This window comes from Oncorhynchus masou, chromosome 24, assembly GCF_036934945.1.
Source record: "Oncorhynchus masou masou isolate Uvic2021 chromosome 24, UVic_Omas_1.1, whole genome shotgun sequence".
NCBI classification, from domain to species: domain Eukaryota; kingdom Metazoa; phylum Chordata; class Actinopteri; order Salmoniformes; family Salmonidae; genus Oncorhynchus; species Oncorhynchus masou.
In genome coordinates, this window is record NC_088235.1 from 19,177,965 (window position 1) to 19,189,436 (window position 11,472).

Consider the following 11,472-nt stretch of genomic DNA (forward strand, 5'->3'; position numbering starts at 1 on the left):
TGGAAACAGGCCCAGATCCCTGTGATTTGCGTGAAGAAGAGTTTTAGAAAAAGGGTTCGGAGGGCGCGCTGCCTTCTGAGAATTCGTTGGCGATCGAATAATCCCCCACTTCCTTCCATTTTGCAAGCAAACGTGCAATCTTTGGACAATAAAATAGATGGCCTACGCAGAATATTAAACTACCAATGGGACATTCAAAACTGTAATATCTTATGCTTCACATAGACATTGCTGAACCACGACATTAGCAACATACAGCTGGCTGGTTATAAGCTGCACCGGTAGGATAGAATAGCGGCGTCTGGTAAGACAAGGGGTGGCGGACTATGTATTTTGTAAATATCAACTGGTGCACGATATCTAAGGAAGTCTCGAGCTACTGCTCGCATGAGGTAGAGTATCTTGTGATAAACTGTAGACCACACTACCTACCTAGAGAGTTTTCATCTGCATTTTTCGTTGCGTTTTACATACCACCACAGTCAAAAGCTGGCACAAAGACAGATTGAATGAGCTGTATTCCGCCATAATCAAACAAGAAAACATTCAGCCAGAGGCGGCGCTCCTAGTAGGCGGGGACTTTAATGCATGGGAACTTGACCAAATTTCTATCAGCATGTTAAATGTGCAACCAGAGGAAAGAAAACTCTGGACCACCTTTGCTTCACACACAGAGACGCTTACAAAGCTCTCCCGCAAGTTTCATTTGGCATATCTGACAATAATTCTGCTTACAAGCAAAAATTAAAGCAGGAAGCACCAGGGACAAGATCAATAAAAACATGGTCAGATGAAGCAGATGCTAAGCTACAGGACTGTTTTGCTAACACAGATTGGAATATGTTCCGGGATTCCTCCGATGGCATTGAGGAGTACACCACATCAGTTACTGGCTTTATCAATAAGTGCATAGATGACTTCGTCCCCACAGTGACCGTACGTACATACCCCAACCAGAAGCCATGGGTTATAGGCAACATGTGCACTGAGCTAAAGGCAAGAGCTGCCGCTTTCAAGGAGCTTTCTGACCCGTAAGCTTATAAGAAATCCCGATATGCCTTCTGACGAACTATCGAACAGGCAATGCGTCAACACAGGACTAAGGTAGAATCGTACTACACCAGCTCTGATGATCGTAGGATTTAGCAGGGCTTGCAAACCATTACAGACTACAAAGGGAAGCACAGCCGAGAACTGCCCAGTGACACGAGTCTACCAGATGAGCTAAACTACTTCTATGCTCACTTAGAGGCAAATAACACTGAAACATGCATGAGAGCACCAGCTGTTCTGGAAGACTGTAATCACGTTCTCTGCAGCCGATGTGAGTAAAACCTTTCAGCAAGTCAACATTCACAAGGCCGCAGGGCCAGATGGATTACCAGGACGTGTACTGCGAGCATGCACTGACCAACTGGCAAGTGTCTTCACTGACATTTTCAACCTCTCCCTGTCTGAGACTGTAATACCAACATGTTTTAAATCAAATCAAATTAAATTTATATAGCCCTTCGTACATCAGCTGATATCTCAAAGTGCTGTACAGAAACCCAGCCTTAAACCCCAAACAGCAAGCAATGCAGGTGTTGAAGCACGTTGGCTAGGAAAAACTCCCTCGAAAGGCCTAGGAAACCTAGGAACAAACCTAGAGAGGAACCAGGCTATGAGGTGTGGCCAGCCCTCTTCTGGCTGTGCCGGGTGGAGATTATAACAGAACATGGCCAAGATGTTCAAATGTACATAAATGACCAGCATGGTCAAATAATAGGTCTGGGACAGGTAGCACGTCTGGTGACCAGGTCAGGATTCCATAGCCGCAGGCAGAACAGTTGAAATTGGAGCAGCAGCACTGCCAGCTGGACTGGGGACAGCAAGCAGTTATCATGCCAGGTTGTCCTGAGGTATGGTCCTAGGGCTCAGGTCCTTCAAGAGAGAGAAAGAAAGAGAGAAAGAGAGAATTAGAGAGAGCATACTTAAATTCACACAGGATACCGGATAAGACAGGAGAAGTACTCCAGATATAACAAACTGACCCTAGCCCACCGACACATAAACTACTGCAGCATAAATACTGGAGACAGGAGGGGTCAGGAGACACTGTGGCCCCATCCGATGATACCCCCGGACAGGGCCAAACAGGAAGGATATAACTCCACCCAATTTGCCAAAGCACAGCCCCCACACAACTAGAGGGATATCTTCAACCACCAACTTACCATCCTGAGACAAGGCCAAGTATAGCCCACAAAGATCTCCACCACGGCACAACCCAAGGGGGGGGCGCCAACCCAGACAGGAAGATCACATCAGTGACTCAACCCACTCAAGTGTCGCACCCCTCCTAGGGACGGCATGAAAGAGCACCACATCAGCTGATATCTCAAAGTGCTGTACAGAAACCCAGCCTAAAACCCCAAACAGCAAGCAATGCATGTGTAGAAGCATTGTGGCTAGGAAAACCTCCCTAGAAACCTAGGAAGAAACCTAGAGAGGAACCTGGCTATGAGGGGTGGCCAGTCCTCTTCTGGCTGTGACAGTGGAGATTATAACAAAAATAATAATAATAATAATCATCACAGTAGTTGTTGAGGGTGCAACAGGTCATCACCTCAGGAGTAAATGTCAGTTGGCTTTTCATAGCTGATCATTGAGAGTATCTCTACCACTCCTGCTGTCTCTAGAGAGTAGAAAATAGCAGGTCTGGGACAGGTAGCACATCCGGTGAACAGGTCAGGGTTCCATAGCCGCAGCCAGAACAGTTGAAACTGGAGCAGCAGCAAGGTCAGGTGGACTAAGAAAGAAAAGAAAGAAAGAAATCATCCTACAATCCTGAGACAAGGCTGAGTATAGCCTACAAAGATCTCCGCCACAGCACAACCCAAGTGGGGGTGCCAACCCAGACAGGAAGACCACGTCAGTGACTCATCCCACTCAAGTGATGCAGACCACCATAGTGCCTGTGCCCAAGAACACTAACATAACCTGCCTAAACGACTACCGATCCGTAGCACTCACATCTGCAGCCATGAAGTGCTTCGAAAGGCTGGTCATGGCTCACATCAACAACATTATCCCAGAAACGCTAGACCCACTACAATTTGCATACCACCCCAACAGATCTACAGATGATGCAATCTCTATTCCACTCCACACGGGTCTTTCCCACCTGGACAAAAGGAACACCTACGTATGTGAGAATGCTATTCATTGACTACAGCTCAGCGTTCAACACCATAGAGTCCTCAAAGCTCATCAATAAGCTAAGGACCCTGGGACTAAACACCTCCCTCTGCAACTGGATCCTGAACTTCCTGACGGGCCGCCCCCAGGTGGTAAAGGTAGGTAACAACACCTCTGCCATGCTGATCTTCAACACAAGGGCCTCTCAGGGGTGCGTGCTCAGTCCCCCCCTGTTATCCCTGTTCACTCATGACTGCACGACCAGGCACGACTCCAGCACCATCATTAAGTTTGCCGATGACACAACAGAGGTAGGCCTGATCACCGACAGCAACAATACATCCTATAGGGAGGAGGTCAGAGACCTGGCCGTGTGGTGCCAGGAAAACAACCTCTCCCTAAACGTGATCAAGACAAAGGAGATGATTGTAGACTACAGGAAAGAGAGGACAGAGCAAGCCCCCATTCTCATCAACCAGGCTGCAGTTTGAGAGCTTCAAGTTCCTTGGTGTACACATCACCAATAATTTCACTCTAAGGTCTACACCTGTTGTATTCGGAGCATGTGACTAATAAAATGTTATTTGATTTGTGACTAATAAAATGTTATTTGATTTGATTTGATTTAATCTGTGCCATCTGTTCAGTGTGGCTGCTGGCACGGTTTAGTCTTGGATATGGCAGGGGTGCTCACACTCTCTGGACCAAGTGCCAGCCTGTCGTCTACACTCATGTTTGACCACAGAGCCACAAGAGAGGGTTTTCTATTCTTCTTGGATCCCTCTTTCAAAATCTTTTTCTTGCTCTGTCTGTTGAAAGATTAACCCTCTTTTCCAACTAGAAGTGCAAGAAACGGCTTCTCCAAACACAGAATATTTTATTTTCGAGGGAAAAAATAGATTGATTGTGAAAACCAAACCGGATGGGGCCTTTCATAAGTGCAGTTCGGAGTGTGGCAACAAAAGTGAAAGGTGAGACACAGGTAAAATCCTTGGCTCATTAAATTAGCATTGACTCTGGCTTGAATGTCTTGCCATAAAAGCCTTCACTGACTGAGTCAACGTCTTTTAATCCCGCACTGGGCTGGTCAAATGTATTAAATTACCTACAAGATTACATATGAAAAAAAGTCTTCAAATATGCTGAGATGCACAAGATAAGCTTTCAAATTTGCCTATCTGTTAGTCCACAGAGCGAGCATTTCTGCACGGAAAGTACCGCTCATAGACAGTTTTCACTTGGTGGAACCTGTATAACTAAGTGCCACATTTATCCCCTCCCACTAACTAAGGAAATAGCTTGGAAGAAAACTATTACAGGAGATTCACTGAAGATGTACACAGTAGCTTTACTAGCTATTATTCAAAAAAAGATTGACTCATTCAAATTCAACTACCAGCACCACAACTAATACTTTGAACAATAACAATAATCATGCTTATGATAAAAATCTATCACCTTCATAAATATGATAAAAAATGCAATCATATGAAAGTGCATTCTATAAATGTTTGAACACCGGGGTGGTTTTCATAAAGGTGAACAGACGAACAGACTGTATATTTATCTAAATGTGTGTTTTATTTATCCAGTCACCCTATTTATCTGAATAAACAAGGGAAAATGGCCTGCTGTCAACTAGTCTAAAAACAAGTCTGGGAAATACAACAAACATTGTCCTTTCATCCTTTAACAGTATAGTCTAAATTGGGTTTACTGTATCTGTTAGCATTTATGAGCCCTTCAAACCTGGTTTGGGCATGGAAACGACACCCTGGATCTTGCAATTACCCTTTCCACTCCAGGTAAACACTAGGTTCTAAAAAAGAAAGGGTCCGTAATGAGATTTTACCAAATCATTCAACTGTAATGTCGCACTAGCTTTTCCACTCCATCAGGGAATATAAAGTGTAAGAGCCTTTTGCTATCAGTGACCCAGAGAGAAAAGGTACTGGCTGGAGAAGTGGCCCTCTAATTACCAATGTGTTAGTGTGCAGTGAGACGATGAGACGCTGCAACAATGACACCTTGGGATGTAAAGTTACAACTGAACAGCGAAGGTCAGACAGAACTTCAAAGTCGATGTTCAGAATTCAGTGTGTTTTTATGTGAAGGTATGAGTTCTAGGTGAGGTCTGGTTTTTATGTGAAGGTGTGTGTGTTCTAGGTGAGGTCTGATTTTTATGTGAAGATGTGTGTTCTCGGTGAGGTTTGGTTTTTATGTGAAGGTGTGTGTTCTAGTTGAGGTCTGGTTTTTATGTGAGGGTGTGTGTTCTAGTTGAGGTCTGGTTTTTATGTGAGGGTGTGTGTGTTCTCGGTGAGGTTTGGTTTTTATGTGAAGGTGTGTGTTCTAGGTGAGGTCTGGTTTTTATGTGAGGGTGTGTGTTCTAGTTGAGGTCTGGTTTTTATGTGAGGGTGTGCGTTCTAGGTGAGGTCTGGTTTTTATGTGAGGGTGTGTGTTCTAGTTGAGGTCTGGTTTTTATGTGAGGGTGTGCGTTCTAGGTGAGGTCTGGTTTTTATGTGAAGGTGTGTGTTCTTGGTGAGGTCTGGTTTTTATGTGAGGGTGTGTGTTCTAGGTGAGGTTTGGTTTTTATGTGAAAGTGTGTGTTCTAGTGGAGGTCTGGTTTTTATGTGAGGGTGTGTGTTCTAGTGGAGGTCTGGTTTTTATGTGAAGGTGTGTGTTCTAGTGGAGGTCTGGTTTTTATGTGAGGGTGTGTGTTCTAGGTGAGGTCTGGTTTTTATTTGAAGGTGTGTGTTCTAGTGGAGGTCTGGTTTTTATGTGAAGGTGTGTGTTCTAGGTGAGGTTTGGTTTTTATGTGAAGGTGTGTGTTCTAGTGGAGGTCTGGTTTTTATGTGAGGGTGTGCATTCTAGGTGAGGTCTGGTTTTTATGTGAAAGTGTGTGTTCTAGGTTAGGTCTGGTTTTTATGTGAGGGTGTGTGTTCTAGGTGAGGTCTGGTTTTTATGTGAGGGTGTGTGTTCTAGGTGAGGTCTGGTTTTTATGTGAGGGTGTGTGTTCTCGATGAGGTCCTTCACAAGACGTCCACAAATAAGCACTCATTAAAACTTCTTAGTGATTCCTTCGCGCGATGGATTGATTTGACAACATCCAGTGAAATACCAGCGTGCCAAATTCAATAACAGAAATACTCATAATAATAATTCATAAGTCATACAAGTGTTATACATGGCTTTAAAGATTAACTTCTTGTTAATCCAGCCACAGTGTCAGATTTCAAAAAGCTTTACAGCGAAAGCAAACCATGCGATTATGTGAGGACAGCACCCCATCAAACATACACATGAAAATCATAATTCAACCCCCCAGGCACAAGACAAAAATCAGAAATAACATTATATTCATGCCTTTAGTTCGAAGATTTTCTTCTGTTGGCACTCCAATATGTCCATTAAACATCACAAATGGTCCTTTTGTTCAATTAATTCTGTCGTTATATATCCAAAATGTCAATTTATTTGGCGCATATGATTCAGAAAATACACCGGTTCCAACTCGCACAACATGACTACACGTTATCTAATTAGTTACTTGTAAACTTGATCCAAACATTTCAAACAAATGTAAATAATCAATCATATTTAAAGACGGAATAAACTGTGTTCAATACCGGAGGAAAACAAAGTTGAGTGAGCTTTCAGGACACGCGCCCCAACCACAACAGTACACTTCACTCAACCCTTGTTCTGAACAAATCGACCAATTTCTAAAGACTGTTGACATCTAGTGGAAGCGATAGGAACTGCAAGCAACTGCCTTAGAATTCTAGATTCCCATTGAATATCCATTGAAAAGAGAGTGACCTCAAAAATACATTTTCTGGATGGTTTGTCCTGGGTTTCGCCTGCCAAATAAGTTATATTATACTCACAGACATCATTCAAACAGTTTTAGAAACGTCAGACTGTTTTCTATCCAAATCTACTAATAATATGCATATATCCTAGCTTCTGGGCCTGAGTAGCAGGCAGTTTACTTTAATTTATTTATGCTGGCTAATTTCTGCACAGTTTTTGCAGAGCCATGGAGTGAGAGGCTCAATAACCACTGGAATTGATTTATGCTGGCTAATTTATGCACCATTTTTGCAAGGCCAAGGAGGGAGAGGTTAATTATTTCAACCTCTACTAGAATTTATTCATGCTGGCTAAATTCTGCCCAGTTTTTTGCACAGCCAATGAGGGAAAGGCTCGTTATTTCAATCTTCACTGGAATGTGTTTATGCTGGCTAATTTCTGCACAGTTTTTGCTGGGCCAAGGAGGGAGAGGCTCATCCTGGTTGTATTGGCCATTAGAAAGGGGGTTAGTTAAGGCATGGCAGTTTGTTTGGCTAAGTGGGGCAATTTTGGTCTTTAAGTATCTCATGTCACTTCCCCTCGCAACAGGACAAATATTACATACTCAGCGGCCCCCAACCCACCCCATAGATCTTGGTGAGTATTGCAATCAAACTCTCAATCAAACTTTTTCTCCAAATGATCTTACAAATATTTATTAATTACATCGATTTGTTCATTAAATATTTGCAGGGGTGCAACTTTCACTGGAGATGGGGGGAACATAACACCCCAACTATCTGAAATTGCAGTTCCCCCCAGTTTTACCATTGCACTGTGATACAAAAAACAACATTGGTGTGCTTTAGGGCCATGCATCCGCCTCAGACCGGTCAGTTAGGCTGTTTGGCGGTTTCAGCAGTGGATGAAAAAGTATCAAATTGTCATACTTGAGTAAAAATAAGATTCCTTAATAGAAAATTACTCAAATAAAAGTGAAAGTCACCCAGTAAAATACTACTTGAGTAAAAGACAAAAAGAATTTGGTTTAATATATACTTAAGTATCAAAAGTAAATGTAATTGAAAAAATATACTTAAGTATCAAAAGTAAAAGTATAAATAATTTCAAATAGCTTATATTAAGAAAGCCAGATGGCACCATTTTCTTGTTTGTTTAATTTACGGATAGCCAGGGGCACAGTCCAAGACGTAGACATAATTTACAAACTAAGCATTTGTGTTCGTGAGTCCACCAGATCAGAGACAGTATGGATGACCAGGCAGTAGGGATGACCAGGCAGTAGGGATGACCAGGCAGTAGGGATGACCAGGCAGTAGGCATGACCAGTAGTAAAGTAAAAGTAAAAGTTGTAAAAAATATCAATAGTAAAGTAAAGTACAAATAGCCCAAGAACTACTTAAATAGTACTTTAACCTCTTGAGGGGGTGTGAGATGCTACCGTCCCACCTGGCCAACATCCACCTGGCCAACATCAGAGCGCCAAATTAAAAAACAGAAATATTCATAATAAAGGTTCATAAAACATACAAGTGTTATACATCGGTTTAAAAAATTACTTCTTGTTAATTAATCCAACAGCGGTGTCAGATTTCAAAAAGGCTTTATGGCGAAACCATACCATGTGATTATCTAGGACAGCCCCCAGCACACAAAATATTACATACAGTTACCAGCCAAGTAGATTGGTCACAAAAGTCAGAAATAGCAATAAAATTAATAACTTACCTTTAATTATCTTCGTATGGTTGCACTAACAAGACTCCCAGTTACACAACAAATGTTTGTTTTGTTTGATAAAGTCCCTCTTTATATCCAAAAACCTTTGTTTTGTTTGTGCGTTTTGTTCAGTAATCCAATGGCTCAAAGGCAAGCACAACAGGCAGATGAAAAATCCAAATACTATCAGTAAAGTTTGTAGAAACACGTCAAACAATGTTTATAATCAATCCTCAGGTTGTTTTTAGTCATAAAAATCGATAATATTTCAACCGGACAATAGCTTCATCAATATAAAAGAAAAACAAGAAAGGCGTGCTCTCGGTCTTGCACAGCAAACAGCTCTGGGGACTTCTCAATATCAACTGACTCAAAGTGGTCTTACTCCCTAATTTTTCAGAATACAAGCCTGAAACAATTTCTAAATACTGTTGACATCTAGTGTAAGCCATGGGAACTGCAATCTAGGTCCTAACCATTGACATACTGTATAGGCAGGCAAGAGAAAAGCACCCACATCAAAAATACCCCACTTCCTGTATGGATTTTATTCAGGTTTTCGCCTGCCATATCAGTTCTGTTATACTCACAGACATTATTTTAACAGTTTTGGAAACTTTAGAGTGTTTTTTTATCGAAATCTACCAATTATATGCATATCCTAGCTTCTGGGCCTGAGAAATAGGCTGTTTACTTTGGGCACACTTTTCATCCGGAGGTGAAAATAGTACCCCCTACCCTAGTGAGGTTAAAGTAGTTTCTTGATCTTCCACCATTGGGTTTCAGATGGCTTGATTTAGGACCACACGGACACCACAGAGTGTGCAGACAGGCTGTGTGAAGGCAAAGCTTCTGAGAGGCTGGCTTATAGAACCGGCATGGAAGAGATGAATAGAAGCTGCTGCTGTATGTTCTATGTTGCGCTTTTTTTCCTGAATTTTAGACGCAAGCAAAGCAGACACTGGCAACTCTTTATTTGACTGATGTCAAGGTAACTGCTGTTTGACTTAACAGAAAACAAGTATGTATTGCAGGCGCTGAGCTAGTAGTGTAACTGACATATAATGTTAGCTAATGTTTCATCCCCTCTCAACTAAAGATCTGTCTGAAGGGAATGAACTATCTACCTAACGTTAGCTAGCTAGTAGCTACCACAGCCAGTTCAGCTCTAGCCTCAGTTATCTGTCAAATAGCAATATCTAGGGACAGACTGGTATTCTGCAAAAGGAACAGGGATTGAACTGCTGAGGACTGGGGTAAAGTCATTTTCTCTGATGACTCCCCTTTCTGATTGTTTGGGGCATCCGTAAAAAAGCTTGTCCCGGAGAAGACAAGGTGAGCGCTACCATCAGTCCTGTGTCATGCCAACAGTAAAGCATCCTGAGACCATTCATGTGTGGGGTTGCTTCTCAGCCAAGGGAGTAGGCTCACTCACAATTTTGCCTAAGAACACAGCCATGAATAAAGAATGGTACCAACACATCCTCCGAGAGCAACTTCTCCCAACCATCCAGGAACAGTTTGGTGACGAACAATGCCTTTCCCAGCATGATGGAGGACTTGCCATAAGGCAAAAGTGATACCTAATTGGCTTGGGGAACAAAACATCTATATTTTGGGTCCATGGCCAGGAAACTCCCCAGACCTTAATCCTCTTGAGAACATGTGGACAAACAAAACCCACAATTTCTGACAAACTCCAAGCATTGATTATGCAAGAATGGGCTGCCATCAGTCAGGATGTGGCCCAGAAGTTAATTGACAGCATGCCAGGATGGATTGCAGAGGTCTTGAAAAAGAATGGTCAACACTGCAAATATTGACTCTTTGCATTAACTTCATGTAATTGTCAATAAAAGCCTTTGACACTTATGAAATGCTTGTAATTATACTTCTGTATTCCATATCAAAATCTGACAAAAATATCTAAAGACACTGAAGCAGCAAACTTTGTGAAAATTAATATTTGTCATTCTCAAAACTTTTGGCCAAGTTATGTATCATTTAGATTTGATTTATTACAATATTAAGGGTATACTGTGCAACTTTCATAAGGTCTGGATGCCTTATATGGAATAGTGTACGACAAAAGGAGTCTGTATAGAAAACATGCCCACGTCAGGAGAGATACCTATTTAGGCAATCCCTAGCTGCTGGGCTGCTCAGTCCTGGCACTGGGGGTCAGCCATATTGTTGGTTGTCACTCTGGCCTTAGCCTAACACACCAGAAACCAATAATGAATATTCTATTAAGATCCTAAAGATGAGTGGGGTGTGTTGGGTTGTGGTGTGGTGCTGCAGGGCAGTGGACCCCTAGAGACAGGATGTGGTGATTCAGCTATATTGTGTGCAAGTAAAAAGAGCTCTACAGTACTATTAGACCTATGATATGAATTACAGTGCACTCTGTAATTACTGGGACAGTGCAGAATTGTTACTTATTTTGTCTCTACATTCCAAACGTTTGGATTTGAAATCAAACAATGACTATGCGGCTAATGTGCGGCTAATGTGATCTTCAATTTGAGGGTATTTTAATGGTGAAACGTTTAGAAATTACAGCACTGTTTGTACATACCCCCCCAAAAAAATATTTGTATGTTTATTAAAGTAGTAAAAATGTGTAGTATTTGACCCTACATGATTACATCAAGCATGTGACTTCACAAACTTGTTGGATGCATTTTCTGTTTGTTTTGGTTGTGTTTCAGATTATTTTGTGCCCAGTAGAAATGACTGGTAAATAATGCATTGTGACAT